This window comes from Mobula hypostoma, chromosome 14, assembly GCF_963921235.1.
Source record: "Mobula hypostoma chromosome 14, sMobHyp1.1, whole genome shotgun sequence".
Classification (NCBI taxonomy): Eukaryota; Metazoa; Chordata; class Chondrichthyes; order Myliobatiformes; family Myliobatidae; genus Mobula; species Mobula hypostoma.
The window spans coordinates 66245562-66267970 of record NC_086110.1 but is presented as its reverse complement, the minus strand read 5'-3'; the positions used below and the strand labels follow the sequence as shown (position 1 = coordinate 66267970).

At 45.9% G+C, this 22409-nt stretch overlaps 1 protein-coding gene across 1 annotated transcript in view; it reads right to left on the bottom strand.

Annotated features, from left to right (window-relative positions):
- Positions 1 to 19301, bottom strand: part of adamts18 (ADAM metallopeptidase with thrombospondin type 1 motif, 18) — a 348492-nt gene extending 329191 nt beyond the window's left edge. Inside the window, exon 1 of the mRNA XM_063067228.1 lies at positions 19168 to 19301. The gene's annotated coding sequence lies outside the window, so the exon portion shown is untranslated. The remainder of the gene's footprint in view (positions 1 to 19167) is intronic.
- Positions 19302 to 22409: the final 3108 nt, after the last annotated feature.

Here is a 22409-nt window from a genome sequence, read left to right as displayed (position 1 = left end):
GCAGTGCTTTGGTGAGAGTGCTCTCTCCACTGGGCCAGCAGAACTCAATGTGACCTGTCGCCTCACAATAAGTTGCCCCATGTTCAACCTTAGTTCTGCTGCTGAGGCCCGCTCATTGTTTTATGTTCCAGACCTAGCCTGGCCGACCTCTTCCTGTAACTCAGGCCCCCTAATCCTGGCAAAATGCTCACAAATGCAAGAGATTTTGCAAATGTGGGAAATCCACAGCAATACACGCAGAATGCTGGAGAAACTCAGCAGGTCAGGCAGCACCTATGGAAATGAATAAACAAATCGACATTTTGGGCCGAAACCCTTCATCAAGACTGGAAAGGAATGCCAGAATAAAAGGTGGGTGGGGGTGGGGGTGGGAGAGGAGGGTGAAGGAAAGAGGATAAGCAAGAGGCAATAGGTAAAGCCAGGTGGGTGGAGGAGGGAAGAAATGAAGAAGCTGGGAGGTGATCGGTGGAAAAGGCAAAGGAAGAATCTGATTGGAGAGGAGAGTGGACTATAAAAGAAAGGGAAGAAGGGGGAACACCGGTGGGGTGGGGGGAGTGATAGGAAGGTGAGGAGAGGAGGTAAGAGGCCAGAGTGGGAAATTGAAAGAGAGGGAAAGTGGAGGGGGAAAAAAATTACCAGAAGTCAGAGAAATGCATGTTCAAGCCTTCTGGTTGGAGGCCAACTAGATGGAATACAAGGTGTTGCTCCTCCAGTCTGAGAATGACCTCATTGTGGCAGAAGAGGAGGCCATGGACTGATATTTTGGAACAGGAATGGGGATAGGAATTAAAATGGTTGGCCACCAGGTATTTCTGCTTTTAGTGGATGGAACGGAGGTGCTCAAAGCAGTCCCCTAATCTTAGTCGGGCCTCGTCAACATGGAGGAGACCACGTCGGGAACACCGGATACAGTAAGTGACTCTAACTGGTGAACTGCTGTGTCACCTGGAAGGACTGTCTGGTTCCCTGAACACTGGTGAAAGTGGAGGTGAATGGACAGGTTTAGCACTCTGGTTATGTGCATGGGTTATGCCAGGAGGAAGATTTGTAGGAAGGAACGAATGAAGAAGGGAATCATGGAGGAAGTGATCCCTGCAGAAAGCAGAGCGTGGAGGGCAAGTAAAGATGTGTGTGATAGTAGGGTCCCATTGAAGATGGTGGAAAGTGCAGAGAATGGCTTGTTGGATGCAGATGCAAGTGGGGCGGTAGGTGACTACAAGTGGAACTCACTTAAGGTGATGGTAAGATGCCTTGAGCGTGGATGACTGGGAAATCGAGCAGACACAGGTGAGGAAAGACTTAATGGAGGAGGAAGGGAAATCCCATTCTTTGAAGGCAGTCGTCTTTGATGTCATGAACAGGAAAGTCTCAATCTTGGGAACAGATGTGGCAGAGATGAAGGAACTGGTAAAAATACCATTTTTTTTCCCCGAGAACAAGGTGAGAAGAGGTATAGTCAAGATAGCCCTAGGAATCAGTAAGTTTATAAAACAATATGCTCAAATCTTCTCTGCATTCTTTCCAGTTTAACCAGATCTTTCCAGTAACAGGTTGACCAAAACTGTATACAGCACTCCAAGCATGGCTTCACCAATGACTAACACAATTACAATATTTTGTCCCAATGCCAATACCCTAATTATACCCAACGTACTAAATGCCCTTTTCACCACATCTACATAAGGCATCACTTTCAACCTTACACTGCTTTGACTCTCCAAAATGCATCACCTCACACTTATCTGCATTGACATTCACTTGCTGCTCCTTGGCCACTTCCTTAACTGATCAGGATCCATCTGTAATCTCCAATAAACTTCACCATCACCTCCTAATTTTGTGCCTTTTGCAAATTTACTTATCAAGCCTTGTGCAGTCACATCTAAGTGATGAATAATGAGAGTCCCAACTCCAACTGCTGTGGCACACCGCTAGTTACTGACCTCCACACTGAGAAATAACCTTCAATCACAATCCTCTGCTTCCTACACGTAGCCAAATTTGAATCCAGGTAACAAGCTCTTGGTGGTTTGTGGACTTAACCTTCCAGACCAGCCTACCATGCGGGATCTTGCCGAATTCTAAACAGGCAAATTCCACTGTCTTTTTGGTTACCTCTTCAAAAAAATTATACAATGTTTTGTCAAGCACCATGCACAAAGCCATGCTTCCTCCTCAATCAGTCCACACGATGGTAATTTTTAAAAATTTTATTTTGAGATTCAGCGTGGGTTGCTGGTGGCGTGGCCCTTCTAGCCACACCACCAGCAAACCAAAATTTAAGACAATTTAGGCAAACAGGACAATTTACAGTAACCTACAACCAGTACGTCTTTGGATGGTGAGGGGAAACCAGAGCACCAGGAGGAAACCCAAGCAGTCATGGGGAGAACATACAAACTTCTTACAGGTGACATTGAAAAACAACTCAGACATCCCAAGCTGTAATACAGGGATTCTGTACCTCAGAATTTCCTTAGTAGCTTCCCCACTTTTAACATGTTCAAAAGCCAAGGCTTTGAGAAGACCCCGAGAAACAGGAAAGCCAGATGAATAGCTGCAGAGGTTAAGGGAGGGACATCCAGGGAAAATGTCTCAGTAGTTGAAGGTATAACAACCCAACGTGAAGACACTGGGTAAGAAACTGACCAGAACTGAAAAACAGCAAAATAGGAGATAGCAACAATATGGAAGGAAGTCAAGAGTTTTAAAAAGGTGCAATTCCTTGATTTAGACGCAATATCCAACATGAAGCACAAAGGTAATGGGTAAAAGTGAACCAGGATTTGAATTGCTTCGAGTCCACAGAGGGTTAGTCGAAGTGAAATGCCTGGGAATATGTTTGACTAGTCAAATCCAGAGGGAATAAAAACACTGCCAGAGGGAAAGTGAGGTCAATAAGCTAAGACTAACACTTCAGATCTGAAATTAAAATTGAAAATACAATAAATGACCTCATAAACTATTCAGGATGGTTAATATATAAAAAAAATTAAGAGTTTAAATGTCAGCTGACTTGCTGAGTTCCCCCAGCACTTTGGGTGTGTTGCTTTCCAGCATCTGCAGAGTCTTTATGATTTACTTAACGGAGTGGAGATTGAGGGCAGGATGCAGGTGAGAAAGTTAGTAGTAGTCCAAGCTCTCAAGTCGAGAATGATGCTCTCCCGAAGGGTTATTCCATTAATGAAAAATGCCTGTGCGTGACTTGTTTAAGTGGGGAGGCTAACGCACGGGCAGACACCACATTATCCTTAACAGATTGGAGTCAGGGTCCAGTGGTGTGGAATGCAAGACGAGGGGCACTTCACTGCTGCAGCCTTCCTCCATCTTCACAGCCATTGCGATGTGTCATCGTCTTCTGCCAGCTCTACCACTGAGGTCTTGGCTGGATCGTGCTTTGTCTGGAGCCTCCTCCTTGACCTTACCGCCATGGGCGGCCCTACCAGAAGCTAAGCTCCAGACAATATCACTCTCAGGAGCTCAGCACAAGCCTCTCCACCACGACAAGGTGGCAATGCTTGGAAAGAATTTACAGTCACGGAACATAGGACAGCACAGATGAACATAGTAGATTTATCCAACTGTGCAAAACACAAGCCTTGAGCAGTCAACTTTAGCAGAAGATGCCCCAAGTAAATTGCTCGACTTCCCAGCATTAGCATTCACTTCCATAAATTAAGAGGAATAAATTACATCACATATACTTAAGGCATCCTTAGCCCTTAATCATGTCATTTAGCCTTCTGAACTCTTATTTCATATCCTGGGTATTTGAAAACTCTTTGAATCACTCAACTCTAATCATCCTTCAGAAGATTATGAAGCTTACAATTTATGACAAACCCCTGGGCCAATCTTGACAGTACATTCAGCTGGATAAACACTGCTCCTGAGAGACGTTACTTCAAGAAGAGGGCTGCCCAGTGACACAATGCGTTAGAGGGCTCCTGCAGAGAAGCTCCAACCCTGCTCCTTCTAAGTAATGAGCTTCTGACTTCTTCTAGTGAGCAATATTAAATGGAGGCTTAATGTTAAGTGAATGATTATCTAATTCTGATATACTGTGCATTAAATTTCAAAGCTCAAACTAAATTTATCAAGTACGCATGTCACCATATACTACTCCGTGATTCATTTTCTGCCAAGCATTCACAGGAGAACAGAGAAATGCAACAGAACCAATGAAAATCTACACACAAGCAACCAATGTGAAAAACACAACAAACTGGCAGTGAGTTTCTCCCTTTTGCCACCTGCTATCGGGGACTCGGGAGTCGATCGGGACTTTGAGACTTTTTTTTTACCTTGCCCATGGTCTGTTCTTTATCAAATTATGGTATTGCTTTGCACTGCTATAACTATATGTTATAATTATGTGGTTCTGTCAGTGTTAGTCTTTGGTTTGTCCTGTTTTTCTGTGATATCACTCTGGAGGAACATTGTATCATTTCTTAATGCATGCGTGCATTTCTAAATGACAATGTATCATTTCTTCATGCATGCATTTCTAAATGACAATAAACGAGGACTGAGTGTTCTCATAATCTAAATAAAAATCTTTTTTAAAAAATGGGCAAAATACACAGATTAACTCCCGTCTCAGCAAGGACCTGGACCCACTGCGATTTGCCCATCACAATAGGTCTGCAGCAAATGTGATCTCATTGGCTCTTCATGTAACCTTACATCACATGGACAATACAAATACTTATGTCAGGATGCTGTTCAATGACTACAGCTCAGTGTTTAACACAATCATTCCCACAGCTATAATCAAAAAGCTCCAAAACCTGAGCCTTTGTACCTCTCTGCCACTGGATCCTTGTCCTCCTCACCAGAAGGCCACAAAATGAACAGATCAGAAACATAGAAACATAGAAAATAGGTGCAGGAGTAGGCCATTCGGCCCTTCAAGCCTGCACCACCATTTATTATGATCATGGCTGATCATCCAACTCAGAACCCCGCCCCAGCCTTCCCTCCATACCCCCTGACCCCCGTAGCCACAAGGGCCATATCTAACTCCCTCTTAAATATAGCCAATGAACTGGCCTCAACTGTTTCCTGTGGCAGAGAATTCCACAGATTCACCACTCTCTGTGTGAAGAAGTTTTTCCTAATCTCGGTCCTAAAAGGCTTCCCCTCCATCCTCAAACTGTGGCCCCTCGTTCTGGACTTCCCCAACATCGGGAACAATCTTCCTGCATCTAGCCTGTCCAATCCCTTTAGGATCTTATACGTTTCAATCAGATCCCCCTTCAATCTTTAAATTCCAACGAGTAAAAGCCCAGTTCATTCAGTCTTTCTTCATATGAAAGTCCTGCCATCCCAGGAATCAATCTGGTGAACCTTCTTTGTACTCCCTCTATGGCAAGGATGTCTTTCCTCAGATTAGGGGACCAAAACTGCACACAATACTCCAGGTGTGGTCTCACCAAGGCCTTGTACAACTGCAGTAGTACCTCCCTGCTCCTGTACTCGAATCCTCTCGCTATAAATGCCAGCATACCATTCGCCTTTTTCACTGCCTGCTGTACCTGCATGCCCACTTTCAATGACTGGTGTATAATGACACCCAGGTCTCGTTGCACCTCCCCTTTTCCTAATCGGCCACCATTCAGATAATAATCTGTTTTCCTATTTTTGCCACCAAAGTGGATAACTTCACATTTATCCACATTAAATTGCATCTGCCATGAATTTGCCCACTCACCTAACCTATCCAAGTCACCCTGCATCCGCTTAGCATCCTCCTCACAGCTAACACTGCCACCCAGCTTCGTGTCATCCGCAAACTTGGAGATGCTGCATTTAATTCCCTCATCCAAGTCATTAATATATATTGTAAACAACTGGGGTCCCAGCACTGAGCCTTACGGTACCCCACTAGTCACCGCCTGCCATTCTGAAAAGGTCCCGTTTATTCCCACTCTTTGCTTCCTGTCTGCTAACCAATTCTCCACCCACACCAATACCTTACCCCCAATACCGTGTGCTTTAAGTTTGCACACTAATCTCCTGTGTGGGACCTTGTCAAAAGCCTTTTAAAAATCCAAATATACCACATCCACTGGTTCTCCCCTATCCACTCTACTAGTTACATCCTCAAAAAATTCTATGAGATTCGTCAGACATGATTTTCCTTTCACAAATCCATGCTGACTTTGTCCGATATTTCACCACTTTCCAAATGTGCTGTTATCACATCCTTGATAACTGACTCCAGCAGTTTCCCCACCACTGACATTAGGCTAACCGGTCTATAACTCCCTGGTTTCTCTCTCCCTCCTTTTTTAAAAAGTGGAGTTACATTAGCTACCCTCCAATCCTCAGGAACTAGTCCAGAATCTAACGAGTTTTGAAAAATTATCACTAATTCATCCGCTATTTCTTGGGCTACTTCCTTAAGCACTCTAGGATGCAGACCATCTGGCCCTGGGGATTTATCTGCCTTCAATCCCTTCAATTTACCTAACACCACTTCCCTACTAACATGTATTTCGCTCAGTTCCTCCATCTCACTGGACCCTCTGTCCCCTACTATTTCTGGAAGATTATTTATGTCCTCCTTAGTGAAGACAGAACCAAAGTAATTATTCAATTGGTCTGCCATGTCCTTGCTCCCCATAAACATCCCCTCCACCTGGCTAACAGTCAACACTGACGCACCTCCAGGATGTGTGCTTAGCCCACTGCTCTACTCTCTCTACACCCGTGACTGTATGGCTAGGAAAAGCTCAAATGCCATCTATAAATTTGCAGATGACACAACTATTGTTGGCAGAATTTCAAATGGTGACAAGGCGGTGTACAGGAGTGAGACATACCAACTAGCTGAATGGTGTCGCGGCAACAACCTTGTAATCAACGTTAGTAAGACCGGAGAATTGACTGCGGACTCCAGAAAGGTTAAGAAGTGGGAACACACACCAGTCCTCAGAGGGATCAGAAGTGGAAAGAGTGAGCAATTTCAAGTTACTGGGTGTCAACATCTCTGAGGATCTATCCTGGGCCCAACTTATCGATGCAATTACAAAGAAGACACAAGAGTGACTGTATTTCATTAGGAGTTTGAGAAGGTTTGGCCTGTCACCGAACACACTTGCAAATTTCTACAGATGTACTGTGGAGAGAAGTCTAGCATGGGGGGGGGGCGGGTGGACTACTGCACAAGATTGAAGTAAGCTGCAGAAAGTTGTGAACTCAGTCAACTCCATCACGAGCACAAGCGTCCATGACATCTTCAAGGAGAAATCCCTCAAAGGGTGGTATCCATTATTAAGGGCCCCCATCACCCAGGGCATACTCTCTTCTCATTGCTATCATCAGGAAGGAGGTGGGAGCCTGAAGGCACACACCCAACGATTCAGCTACAGTTTCTTTTCCTCTGCCATTCAACAGATGTCAGGGATAAATAATAAATAAATATTACTGAGCGTCTCGAATCTTAAGCTTTTAGCTACTGTCAAAAATACCCTCTGCTGCCCAGCACCCAAGTTTTGGAAACTCCTTTCCACCCATGCTCTCCTCACTTGCTCATCACTTTAAGGCATTCCTTACAATACTTTGCCTACACATTTGCTTAAAGCATGTATACATTTCAAATGATTCCATGCTATGCTAATGACTCTATATACACTAGTTGCTACTTTATTAAGCACAGGAGCAACACACGGTTATGAGCTAACGACAACTTGAACCAGTCTGGCCATTCTCCTCTGACCTTCTCATTAACAAAGTGCTTTTACCCACAGAACTGCCACTCACTGGGCAGCTACCCATTCATGTCCTGGATGCTGCTTAGATTACAGAGCACGTCCTATGAGGGCAGGTTGAGCAAGCTAAGGTTTATTTTTCCCTTTGAAGAGGATGAGGTGATAAGAAGCATTGATCGAGTGGACAACCAGGGACTTTTTCTTCAGAGCGTAAATTACTGATACAAGGGGGGGGGCATTATTTTAAGATAATTGGAAGAAAGTATACATGGCATGTCAGGGGGAGTTTTACTTTTTATGTACACAGTAGTGGGTGTGTGGAATGAGCTGCTAGGGGTGGCGATAGGGGCAGACACTTCAGGCACATTTTAGAGAGTTATAGACAGGTACATGGATGAAAGAAAAGAGTTATAGAAACATAGAAAATAGGTGCAGGAGTAGGCCATTCGGCCCTTCGAGCCTGCACCACCATTTATTATGATCATGGCTGATCATCCAACTCAGAACCCTGCACCAGCCTTCCCTCCATACCCCCTGATCCCCGTAGGATGTGGGAGGAAGCTCTGTCACAGTCACCACCTTTGCCGTCACTGGCAAAATCAACCTTGAACATGGCATTGGAGCTGTGCTTAGCCTCACCGTCTAAGTGCACAGTGAGCAGAGCAGGGGGCTGAGCACACAAAACCTGACGTGCACTCAGACAGGTGGAGATTGCGGGGGAGATATTTGTGGCCAATCCAAACTGACGAGGGGTCTGTGAGTGAGGAAACCTTGGGAAGAGAGTTAGAAATGCTCATGACCATTCAAGAGGAAAAGGAAGCAATCACCTGCTTCTTAAGGTCGCAGTTCACACTGTCTTCACAGGGCTGTCTGAGTAAATCTTCCACAAGGATCAAAAAGATTACCTGAATCTTTGTTTGGATGACCAGTAGATACCCTGTGGCAAGACAGAGGGCCACTTGCCAGCAGAATAAATGACTGTTTATTTTGGGACAATGGCCCCTTGGTTTAGGCATCATCAATCCAGAACCCATCTGGTCACGCCCCAGATTCAGTCTTATTGATCACATAGACCTCGAAACATAGTGAAATGTGTTAACTACAACGCAGCCCCAGATATGCTGGGGGCAGCCTGCAAGTGTCACTACACATTCCCGTGCCAACATAACATGCCCACAATGCTCAACAGAACACACAAGCGACAAACCAATAACAGCAAAACAAGCCCCATCACTCCCGCCTCTCACACACTCAGTTCTGAGAGTCCAGGCCAGGCTATCCTCAGCTTCCAGTGGACTTGTGGATTCGCAGACCTGGGGCTCCATCAGGCTTGACTTCTGCACCTCCGACCGGCCCTCAGGCCCCATGATCCAGACCTCCTGTTGGCCATCAGGCCCTTTCTTCCTACGTAGTCCATAACCCTTTATTTTTACTTTAAATCAATGTGCCTAACTAAGAGTTTTTGGCAACACACACAAAATGCTGGGGGGCCTCAGCAGGCCAGGCAGCATCTAAAGAAAAGAGAAAGCAGTCGACGTTTCGGGCCGAGACCCTCCATTAGGACTGGAGGATAAAAAAGTCGAGGAGTCAGAGTAAGAAGGTGGGGCGAGGGGAGGAAGAAATAAGTTGATAGCTGAAACTGGGAGGGGTGAAGTAAAGAGCTGTTAAGTTGATTAGTGAAAGAGATACAGGGCTGGAGAAGGAGGAATCTGATAGAGGATAGAAGGCAATGGAAGAAAGGAAAGGAGGGAGGACCACTGGAGAGGGATGATGGGCAGGTAAGGAGATAAGGTGAGGAGGGAAATAGGAATGTGGAATGGTGAAGGGGTGGGGGGCATTACCGGAAGTTCAAAAAAAAAAAATCGATGTTAACACCATCAGTTTGGAGGCTACCTCGATGCAATACAAGGTTTTGCTCCTTGAACCTGAGTGTGGCCTCATCACAACAGTACAGGCAGCCATGGACTGACACGTTGGAATGGAAAAGGGAAGTGGAAATAAAATGGGTGGCCACTGGGAGATCCCGCTTTTTCTGGCAGGTGTTGGCAAACCGGTCTCCCAATCTACGTCAGGTCTCACCGACATACAGGAGGCCGTACCGGGAGCACCAGATACAGTAGATGACCCCAACAGACTCACAGGTGAAGTGTTGCCTCACCTGGAAGAACTGTTTGGGGCTCCGAATGGTTGTGAGGGAGGAGGCATAGGGGTAGGTGTAGCACTTGTTCCCCTTGCAAGGTTAAGTGCCAGGAGGGAGATCAGTAGGGAGGGACGAACAAATGGACAAATGAGTCATGTAGGGAGCAATTCCTGCAGAAAGCAGAAAGTGAGCGGGGGTGCAGGAATAGAAAGATGTGCTTGGTGGTAGGATCTTGCTGGAGAAGGTGGAAGTTATGGAGTTTATGTACTGGACGCAGAGGCTGGTGGGGTGGTAGGTGAGGACGAGGAACCCTATCCATGGTGAGGTGGCGGGAAGATGGGGCAACGGCAGACGTGCATGAAATGGAAGAGATGCAGTAGAGGGAAGCATTGATGATGGAGGAAGGGAAGCCCCTTTCTTTGAAGGAAGACGACGACATCTCCTTAATTCTGGAATAAAAAGCCTCACCCTGAGAGCAAATGTGACAGAAATGGAGGAATTGAGAGAAGGGGATGGCATTTTGACAAGTAATAAGATGAGAGAGGTATAGTCCAGGTAGCTGTGTAAATCAGTGGGTTTATAATAGACATCGGTAGATAAGCCGTCTCCAGACAGATTGAGACAGAGAGATCAAGAAAGGGGAGGGAGGAGTCAGAAACAGACCAGGTAAATTTGAGGACAGGGTGGAAGCTGGAGGCAAGTTTGATTAAGTCGACGAGCTCTGCGTGGGTGCGGAAAGCAGCACCAATGCCATCATCAATGTAGCATAGGAAAAGTTGGGGAGTGATACCAGTGTGGTCTTGGAACATAGACTATTCTACGTCACTAACAAAGAGGCAGGCATTGATGGAACCCATGCGAGTGCCCATGGCTACACCTTTTGTTTGAAGGGATTGGGAGGGGCAGTGTTCAGGTACTCTACAGTGTCTAAACAAGCCTACTTATCACATCTCTTCAACCCTTTCCTCCGCTGGGAACCATTTTGCCCCACACAACGTGGAGCGTAAGCAGAGCACACTGCCCGGGGGGCTGCTGGTATTTAAATAGTGTCCAGATAAGCACTTAAATTGCTTCAGCATAGTAGGCCCTGGATAAGTGCTGAGAAGGGAGGATTAATATTGGAAGGCTGTCCACCGGTTAGCATGAACGATTTGGGCCAAACGGCCTGTTTCTACGCTGCATGATTCTACGGAACAAACTGGCTGCCAATGCAGCAGTGAGTCTATGTCAAAAAGAACCGAATCTCTAAAATGCCCAAGGTTGTAAGGCATGCTGTGTAAACGCAAATTATGCTTTTTTCACGGCATCCTCTCCCATTGTGCTGTGTGATTGATCAGTATTATGTTGCATCTGCTGATTTTCTCATATTCCACCATGGAAACCCGAGTAATTGAACTTCTTCCAAAAAAATTGATAAAAGCACAAGTGACCAGAAATTTGACAGATTGTCATTGTTAAAAGTGGCAACACTGATATGCTTCAGGGAAGAAAATACATTGTATTCACTCACTGGACGCGATCATTGACAGCACGATCAGTGCGTAATGTTTGTCCCTAACTGCCCCCAATGGTTTTCTGCACCATCTCAGCGAGCAGGTACCGTGGTAAGCATCCTGACTGGCTGCATCACTGCATGTACGGGGACCCAGAGCACAGGACCTGAAAAAGTTGCAGAGGTTTGTAAACTCAGCTGGATACATCATGGGCTGGCGCTTCCACCCCATCAAGGACACTTTCCCTGATGGGGGCGGCAACGTAGCATGGTGGTTAGCACAATGCTTTGCAGTACAGATGACCTAGGTTCAATTCCCGCCGCTGCCTGTAAGGAGTTTGTACGGTCTCCCTGTGACCGAGGGGGTTTCCTCCGGATGCTCCAGCTTCCTCCCACAGTCCAAAGATATACCGATTGAAGATTAATTGGTCATTGTAAATTGTGCCGTGATTAGGCTAGGATTAAATTGGGGGACTGCTAGGCAGCATGGCTTGAAGGGCTGGGAGGGCGGGTTTCACATTGGATCTCAATAACAATAATAAAAGAGACGACGCCTCAAAAAGGTAGCTTCCATCATTAAGGACCATTACTTTCAAGCTTGTTCTAAATAAAAGACAAACTTAGTGTGGATTTGCTTTAGAACTGCTGCTCGACCCCGTGCGCACGCAACCCCCTTCACCATCGTAGCTTCCGTTTCCGGGTGAGCCCCTCGCACTGCCCACTGGGAAATGAAGTTCTTTATAATGCACTCATAACACAATCACCATCTAGGACATGCCCTCTTTTCCTTACCACCATCAGGGAGGAGGTACAGGAGCCTGATGACCTACACACAATGTTTTGGGAACAGCTTCTGAATAGTCCATGAACTCAGCCTCAATATTTTGCTCCCTTTTTCTGGATTACTTACTTTTTTTTTAAATCTTCATTATTGTATTGGGTGTTTTTAATGTATTGCTACTGCAAAACAAACTTCACTGCATATCTCAGTGAGAATAAGCCTGATGCTGATGCTGAGCAGGTTTAGCGTCTACAGGTCTGGAGTCAGTTATCACACCTACTGGATATAGAAGGCAGCTTACTCTCCCTGAAAAGCACAAGTGAACCTTGTGCATTTAAAAGTCCGCTTACCAAGGACTGATATGACACCAGTCTCACAAATTAGGGCTTACTTCAGAATCCTTAAGAAAATACAACAACAGTTCATTACCAAACATCAACAAGGCAGGCAGAAGTATGTAAAAAAAAGTGTTTGAAGCAGTCTTGGATTAACTGTAAATCTTTTGGCAAGATCCTTAGCACTGAAAGCAAAGACGTACAGTAGCCAAGCAAGTTGATTGATTTCATAAGTATTATTCTCATCCCAGCTTATGAGTCTTGTACCTTCAGGGAGTTCGTGCTATTGCATTCCAAAACTGCAGACCAACGAAACCGACTCTTGACTGAGCAGTCATCACCCCTCCAGAGGTTAAAATTCTGGCTTTGCACAGTGCCCAGGTCATTAAAATTATTCTCTATCAGTTTGCCAAGCTGCTCAGGCCTGTTCTTGTACTGTACTCTTATATGGTAATCTGAATGAGTGTTTGCAACCAGTTCTGCAGCCCTTTTAGGCAAGTATTATGTTGTATTGTATTCAGATGCCCTCTATAGGCAGCAGATTTAATGGTAATTAACTGAATCTGGTATTTTAAAGAGAGCCTCAGTAGCTGAGTGGTTATAGCACAGAAAGAGTCCATCCTTGTTTCCTCCATGTTCCAAAGATGTACGGGTTGGAGTTGGTAAGTTCTGGGCATGTCAATACACACAGAGTACTGGAGCAACTCAGCTGATCAGGCAGCATCTATAGGAAAGAGTACAGTCGACATTTTGGGCAGATATCCTTCATCAGGATGTCATGTTAGTGCCAAAAGCAGGGCAACACTTGCGAGTTGCCCCCAACACATCCTCGGGTTGTGATGGTCATTAACGCAAATGAGGCATTGCACTGTACGCTTCATTTTAATCTAGGTACATGTGACAAATAAAGCTACTGTAATCTTTCAATTTCAATGCTTGAAGTTCAAAGTAAATTTCATTATCAGTACACCACATACAACTCTGAGATTTATTTTTCCGTGGGCGTACTCAGCAAATCTTTAACAAAATAGTCTTAAAAAAAATAACAGCCTCCCATCCGTCTTCCATGGGAAAACCAGTTCTTAATCCAAGCTTGCAATTCACCCCGAATCCCACCATGCATCTTTAACTTCTGAATGAACCTACCATGGGGGAACCTTATCAGATGCCTGTTCAGTCCATAATGGTTCAGATTAAAAACAATCAGGTGAGTTCCCTTTCCACATCCTCTCCTCAGAGACCCTGCAAACTCCTTCCTTTATAGGTATTTATCCACAAACAATAGGAATTCTGCAGATGCTGGAAATTCAGCCCTCAGTTCTCACCTGTGGCGACAAGTAGCTGTCCACATTCAACAGCAGCCACATCCCGGAATACCTCTTCGTCAGGCAGGCTGAACCAGGGGAGGGAAGCCAGTGGATCTCCTACCCCAGTGAGATGGGGACATTCCTGTCCTAACATGCGAAGTCAGCTCTGGAGGACTGAGTGGACGAGATCTAATGGCCAGGAAGGCGGTTTCTGTAACGCTCTGTGGAGAACGAAGGGCATGAGGAGGGAACAGAAATCTTGGTCATCCGCTGCAGCTAAGGAAGACTCCAGCTGTGATGACTAACCGTGCTGCTGGACCCGGACTCGCGAGTTTGAGAGACAGCGGAAATGCCCCAGTGCAATTGCTGTTCCACTTTAAAAACTCTCGCGCACAGTTTTCTTGTCCTAGTCAGACACAATGGACAACCAGCTCCATCTGAATGCTCCAGTTGAAACTGCACAATTCTGCTCTGACAGTGGGGTGATGCAGGTAATAAAGCTGCTGCCTCTGAGGCTCCGGTGGGCCAGGTTCAGTCCGTGTGGAATTTGCACGTCCTTCCTGTGACCACGTGAGCCTGCCCCCAGGTTCCCTCCCACAGCCCAAGTACTTGAGTGTCAGCAAGCTAATTGGCCACTGTAGATCATGAGTATGTATATTGTAGACCTGATGTGAATAGTGGGAAGAATACAATAGAGTCGTACAGTACGGTATGTGGGCAGCACACTACCAGAACACTTCACAGCACCAGCGAACGGGATTCAATTCTTGCCATTCTTACCCCCTCCCCGTGAGCCCCTGGGTTTCCTCCAAGTAATCCAGTTTCCGCCCACAGTCCAAAGACGTACAGATTGATAAAGGTCAGCAGGTTGTGGGCATGAAATTTTGGTGTCAGAAGCTTGGCAGTAGTTGCAGGTTGCCCCCACAAGTCCTGGGACAGTGTTGGTCATCTCACTGCATGTTTTGAATGTACAATACAAATGTAACAAAGCTAATCTAAAAATCTATACAGCACAGAAATCAGCACTTTGGCCCACCATCTCCACACTGAGCATTTTGCCTACCAAATGGGAAGAGTTGGCTTTCTACAGGGCAGGTCATAACTACTCAAGGTTGATCAAGGTGTTGCAGGAGATGACAAAGAAGCTGATGAAGGTGAGGAAGTGAATGTTGTGGACTTGGGTTAAGGCATCTAATAAGGTCCCACGTGGCAAGTTGATTCAGAAGGCAGATGCATGATGGGATCCAGGGGTGGAAGGCTGTTATACTTTTTCAATGTCAAAGATTTGCTTTGGCACAGATACATTAAAAATATCGAAACATGCAGTGAAATTCACTGTTTGTGTCAAGGACCAACTGTCTGAATATGTGCTGGGGACAGGCTGCAAGTGTTGCCACACTCCCAGCAGCAACATGCCATGCCCACAACTGGCTAACTCTGGCCTAACCCATACATCTTTGGAATGTGGGAGGAAACCAGAGCACCCAGCAGAAACCTACACGTCACGGGGACAGTGGCAGGAATTGAAGCCTAGTTGCTGGCGCTGGAAAGCAGCGTGGCAACTGCATTGCTATCATGTCACCCTTCCACCATGGGGGCCCACAAGGATCAGTGGTGGGACCCCCTATAGAAAGGTCAGTCTCCAACTCTGATTCTGCAACTTTCCTTCGATTGAGGACGTCTTGCTTCCTCTACTGTTTTGTGGGTTCCGAGGCAGTTAATGAATCCAATTTGAGAATCTTTAACATCTGTCCATCAGATCACAATGCAACCTCCCCTGTTCCAACAAGAACAACCCCAGCTTCTACCATCATTTCGCTGTGGAATAGTAGGTGGTGGTTAGCATAACTCTATTTCAGCACCAGCTAGGTTCTGTAAGATTGTTATAGCTGAGGCTGGTAATGGGGACAAGCTCCCACCACCTATTCAACGCTCTCAACAGTGTGCTTTTTAAATAACCTCTGACAACCAAGCTCAGCTCCTGGCCTTCACATGGCTTAGTTACTAAGCCTGACACAACAGTTTCTATTGACAGGAGAAGGGGCAAAGGCAGGTTACTGGTGGCTTAAGACCAATCCCTTTGGGCAGATGGGGCTCATTAGCCATGGTTGGCAGATTAGCTAGAAGAAAACTCTGATCTCAAACCTCCACTGCCCTGCGAAAGGCTTCCAGCGTAAACCCAGAGGGAAAAATCCAGAGCTGAGTTCAACACTGACTGGCAACTCCTGTGACACGGTATTGGTTCCATTCCTTTGGATTCATCAGTGATGTAGAGAGGGAGCCTGCTACACGGCCCTGGCTTCGAATCGTGCAGACTGCTGGGATGCAATGCCCATAACCAGGGGTTCTCTCCCTCTATTGCAGCACCAATGACCCCGATTCAATCCAGGCGCTGTCTATAAGAAGTTTATACATTTTCACCATGACCACGTAGGCTTCCCCCACATTCCAAAGACGTACGGGTTAGTAGGTTAATTGGTCACATGGGTCTAATTGTTCAGTACAGGCTTGTTGGACCAGAAGGGCCTGTTACCGTGCTGGATCTCTTAATGAACAAAATAAAATCCTGGAACCATTTTGCTAAATCTCTTCAAAAACTTTTCATCTTTAAAGTGGGACACCTGGATACTGGCACAGTACTCCAGCTGATTAAAGTTCACCACAAATTTGTGGCCCTATACTTTATCCCTTGATGCACACAGAACCACTATTGCTGCAAAAAACCCAAGGGATTATCTTATGTTTCTCAGGAATCTGCCACTCTCAGCCGGTGCAGTGTGAGTGTGACTCCAAACGCATCGATGGAGTTACTTGCTAATTGTGGTCCCAGTTATCAACACCAAATGACCAACGATACATTAGCAGCAACATTCACTTCATATAAATGGAAAATGACACAAGATTAAAGACTAGCTTTATTTGTCACACATTTTGAAACACACAGTGAAATAAGCAACTTGTGTCAAATCAACAAGGATTGTGCTTAGCTGCCTATAATGTCGCTACACTTCTGGCATCAACAAAGCATCCACAACTTACCGACTAACCATACCAAATGTCTTTGGAATGCGGGAGGAAACCATTTAACCTGTGAGAAACCCATGAAGTCATGGGAGAACATACAAACTCCTTACATGCAACGGAAGGGATCAAAATGCAATCTTACAATTTTGCACTGTAAAGTGACGGCCTAGAGCCTCTGAACAAAACTGGAGGCAGGTTTCCAGAGAAATGGCACAATTTACAGATCTTGTGTGCTCAATAAAGGAGAGGCCAAGGTGAGTCAGCAATGGTTTCCAAAGAACTCAATAAAATGTTCTCCGATGACACAGAGTCAACACCAAGCATCAAGATTCACATCAGAATCAGATTTAATATCACTGGCGTATGTCATGAAATTTGTTGTTTTGTGGTACATGGGCTCGCTGTTCGATGGCACAGGGAAAGAAGCTGTTCTTAAAACATCACGTGTGTGCCTTCAGGCTCCTGTACCTCCTCGATAGTAGCAGTGACAAGAGGGCAGGCCTGGATGGTGGGGGTCCCCGAAGACGGACCCCACCTTTTTGAGGCATAACATTTTGAAGATGTTCTTGATGTCAAATGGATGGCCAGTGATTGCCAAGCGCAATGGAAGACAAAGATATTGGGTCAAAGAGTACAGGGACATATACAACAGAGAAAGGCCAATCGGTCCACCTCACTGACCATCAGCCACCTTCCCACACTATAGTTATAGAATTGCAGAGCTCCACATCACAGAAATAGGTCCTTCGACTGACCTAGTCCATGATGAACTGTTGTTCTACCTAGTCCCATTGACCCACACCTGGACCATAGCCCTCCCATCCATGTACTTACCCAAACTTCTCTTAAGTGTTGAAATTGATGCAGCATCCGTCACTTCCACTGGCAGTTCACTCCACACTCACACCATCCTGAGTGAAGAATCCTGCGCAGACTCTTTTAACCTGCCCACATTCGTCAGCTCCCTCCAGCGTCCATCAAATCCAAGGAGCCATTTATGGTGGTTAATTAACCCAGTAATCCGCATGACTTTGGGACATGGGAGGAAACCCGCACATTCACACGAGGGAACGTGCAAGCTCCACACAGAGATCAGGATTGAACATAGTTTGCCAGAGAGCTGTGGTAACAGCCCGTCTATAGCTGCGCCACGGTTTAATCCGAGTTGGATTACAACAGCGTGGGATCCAACTGTCTCTGTCCAGGTGCCGAATCTCCTCCACACAAATGTCCACTGCCCATTCGCCTCCACAGATGCTGCCTGACCCACTGAGTTCCTCCAGCAGTTTAGTTCTTTTGCCCCAGATTCCAGCATCTGCAGACTCTCGTCCTACTAGAGTCAAACTCAGTTCACTTTGGGCAGCGCCAAATAGTGATGGGTAATCAATCCCTTCTTCCCATCACCACTCTCCAACCTCCACCAATCCCAGTCTTGAACACCAGTTAGAGGGGGAAGGTAGGAAAATAGAGTTGGAAATATCCTTAAGACATAGGAATGGAAAAAAGTCATTTTGCCCATCAATTCCATCATGGCTGACTCATTATCCCTCAACTCCATTCTCCTGCCATGATTGAATAGCATAGCAGATTCAATGGGCTGAATGGCCTAATTCTACTCCTATTTTTTTCCCTACTCAGCAATATATCACGGTAACAGGCCCTTCTAACCCAATGAGCCCACACTGCCCAATTAACCTGCCAACCCACAATTGGAGAGGAAACCCATGCGATCAAGGGAGCACACACCAACTCCTTACAGACGGTGGAGGGAATTGAACCCGGCCACCGGCTCTGTAATAGCATTACACTGTGTTATCATGCTGTCCCCATCAGTGTGGGAATCAACCATAACCGAATGGTAGAGCAGCCTCTGTGGGCTGAATGGCTTAATTCGGCTCTTGTATTTTCTGTCGGTATTCACGTATCACTTCATCGTTTCGTTTCACATTGCAAAACAACACTCTGCTGTTTTACCCTGGTCGCTGTTCCTTGTATTATTACTGTGTATATTCTGTATACTGCGAACTTCACGTGTGCAAGGTCTTTAACTGCACCCTGGTGTATATGACAACAAATTTATCTAAATCCAAATCCTATTCATTGACAAAAAAAATTTAATTCTTTTTAAATGCAGTTCACATTGAGCAGCTGAGACAATAGACTAGCTAACCTCAGTAATGCGGAAGAACGATGATTAATACCCCTGCAGAATTGGAGGATGAAATATGGGAGCAGTTTCCCTGCAGGAGGAGGAGGGGAGAGGGGTGTAGATGGAAGTGACAACGGTGCGGAGTTGCTACGCGGACGTGTTAACACTTGCAACGACCGCGAAGACAGCAGGAGAGAGAGTGAGAGACAGGGAAAAAAACTCACCAAGCCCCCACACGTGGACACGGCCACCGAAGAAGAACCGTGGTCTCTAACGGACCCCTGATAGAAGCAGTTCGCTTGGGAGGCGGGCACGGGTCTCTCTGTGACCCCATCCAGACCCAGCGTGTACACCGTGAAACCTCTCGCCAACAGACTGGAGCGGCTCAGATCCAGGATTAACTCTTGCCCCGGGAGAGACAGTTTGTAGTGCAGGGACCCCGAAGGCGCTGATCTTTTGTGTCGGCTCTTTGATAGATGACCCCCGTCAGGGCCAATTTCAACAGGCGTCACCAATATATAATCTGAAAGCGGGAAAGATTCGTACACAAGATGTTGAGGTGTTTTAAATTCCCCCATCCCGACAAAAAAGTGTTCTGCACCCCGCCCCCCAAAAATTAAATGCGCTCTAACAATCTGCACCGCGTCGCTGCAGGTAAGACCACTACTGCGATAACAGTTCACAGTCACTTAATTGACCGGTGAAATTAGGAAGAGATTGCACTATGACCACAACGTGGACGGAATGAGAAAGTCAACTTTTTGAAGAAAGGAATGAATTAACCCTCTCCTCCTCGGGTTCACCCATTCATCCCCGGCAAGACGCTCACGGTTGCCCCAAAGTGCGGGGTACTCCAACCAGAGCTGCCTTTCTAAACCCGAGCTGAGCTCACAGAATCTAACTGTGCAACAAGCTGTCTCCGAGCTCCGGAGAGCTGCAAGTTCCAACTGGACAAGAGTCAGGGGCAGGCTTGAGAAATGCAATCCTAGCCCTTGACTGACAATGATCTCCTGCGGACGGTAAAGAAGAATATCTGAGTGTATGTGCTTCTCTCTCTCTCTCTCTTATGACTGTGCGTCTCCCGAGTCTTTACCCCTGCAAATTCCAAAGTTCCCGCATCTACCTTTACGTGCCCCAGTCTGTGTTACTCTGTGCATCTGCGTGTATGAATGAGTGCGTGCCCGGAGAAGTACGTTTCTTGTCTGTATGTGTGCGCCTAAGGCAAGGTATCTTGCAGTGCCCCAGTCTATGCTTATCTCTTAGATACATATTCTGTGTTTCTGTGACAATGTGTGTCTTTATGCCCATTCCGTCTCGATAACTCTGTAAGAGATCCTCTCAGGGTCAGTACACCCCTCATCCCTTTACCCCATCTTTGCACCACCTTTAGCACGCTTTGCAAAATCGTAGCATGCATCTGCGAACATAATACACCCCACCCCCTCCGGATCGTGAGACATATCGACATTTACAAACCGTCGTTAACTCCAGTGGTCTGGGCACGATCTGGGGACCGCTGGCTTTCGGGAGCAGCGCTGCAGAAGTGCAAAATCTGCAAAATATACGGGGGTGGGGGAAGAGAGAATTAAAAGAGGCAAGTCAAAGTTGAAGTAGGTTAAAGTTTAAGCACCGTGCCTGAATGTCTGCATTTTGCACTTCAATAAAACTCGCACTAAAGTGAATAAATTAAATGAACTAAACTCATAGCACCTGCCTGCATAATATTACCAAGCCAGAACGCCGTAAAAAGTTGCATTGCAGAGCTGCAGAATGGGCTAGGTACATTCCATATCGCAAGGGTAAGACCATCCATTTTTGCACTTCATTCGCAAGAGTTTTTTTTAAATACACAACTGCCACTTAAGTCCTGGAACACGAGTGCAAACTTTGCAAACTGGGGCTCCGTTGGTTCAGCATTTTTGGTCGTATTGCTTTTCCTTCAGGCTTGGCGGTGGGGATGTGTTGCTTTTGCATTGGCTGGCGATGAGCGAAAGAGACGCCGGTGCAGCCCCGCTGCCTGTGAGTAGCGATGAGCTTGTCTTTAGCCCTATTCTATGAATGGGGAGACAGGGGCTCGTGCTCACTTGCCAAGCCCGGGGACCAATCACCGGGCGGCAAATTGTGCGTAAGCTCCATTCCCCACTTCACACACGGGACTCATCCTGCTTTTCTGCATTTCCTGATAGCGCTTCTTTGCAACTCTGGGAATTCGTAATACACGCTAAAGGTGTGCTGATGTTCTCACTTTAAACTTTATAGATCGAACCCTGCAACGAAATTCCTTGTTTGCGTGAAGCTCTCGGAATAGACAGTATACATGGTAACTGCAACGATTGTAGTGCTGCCTAAGGTGGTGCCGAAAGAAACAATAGTGATAATAACGCGGAGATATCACATTTCAAAAATTCAAAGTATTTTTTAATCAAAGTACGTATACAACTCTGAGATTTATGTTCGTAGTAAATACAAGACACACAATAGAATCAATGAAAGACCGCACCCAACATGAAGGGAACAAACCAAGGTGCAGAAGACAACAAACTGCGCAAACACAAAGGAAAGAAAAATGAAATAATAAATAAATAAACGATAAATATCGAGAACGTGAAATGAAAAGTCCTTGAAAGTGAGTTGGAATTTAAAAGATTGAGGGGGGATCTTATTGAAACGTATAAAATCCTAAAGGGATTGGACAGGCTAGATGCAGGAAGATTGTTCCCGATGTTGGGGAAGTCCAGAACGAGGGGTCACAGTTTGAGGATAAAGGGGAAGCCATTTAGGACTGAGATTAGGAAAAACTTCTTCACACAGAGAGTGGTGAATCTGTGGAATTTTCTGCCATAGGAAACAGTTGAGGCCAGTTCATTGGCTATATTTAAGAGGGAGTTAGATATGGTCCTTGTGGCTAAAGGGATCAGCGGGTATGGAGGGAAGGCTGGTACAGGGTTGTGAGTTGGATGATAAGCCATGATCATACTGAATGGCGGTGCGGGCTTGAAGGGCCAAATGGCCTACTCCTGCACCTATTTTCTATGTTTCTATGTATGTTGTGGGAGCATTTCAATGATGGGGCAACTGAAGTTGTGTGAAGTTAGTCCCTTTGGTTCAAGAGTCTGATGATTGAGGGGTAATAGCTGTTCCTGAACTAGTTATACAATTACTTTCAGATTATCTGTGTCATCCTGTAATTAAGTACTTGCTTTTATTTACTTAGGGGATTTGGAGGTTGTTGGGCGTGGGCAAATATTATCACCTGTACGGAAATTCTGGGGATAAACTTTATCAGCGTAACGCTTTACAGCTCTAATGGTGGTGATCAGGATTCAATTCCAGCCGCTGTCTGTGAGAAGTTTGTGCATTCTCCCCTTGACCGCGTGGACTTCCCCCCAGTGCTCTGGTTTCCGCCTACATTTCAAAGACGTGCAAGCTATAGTTAGTTCACTTTAGGCCTGCTGTGTTGGCGCCC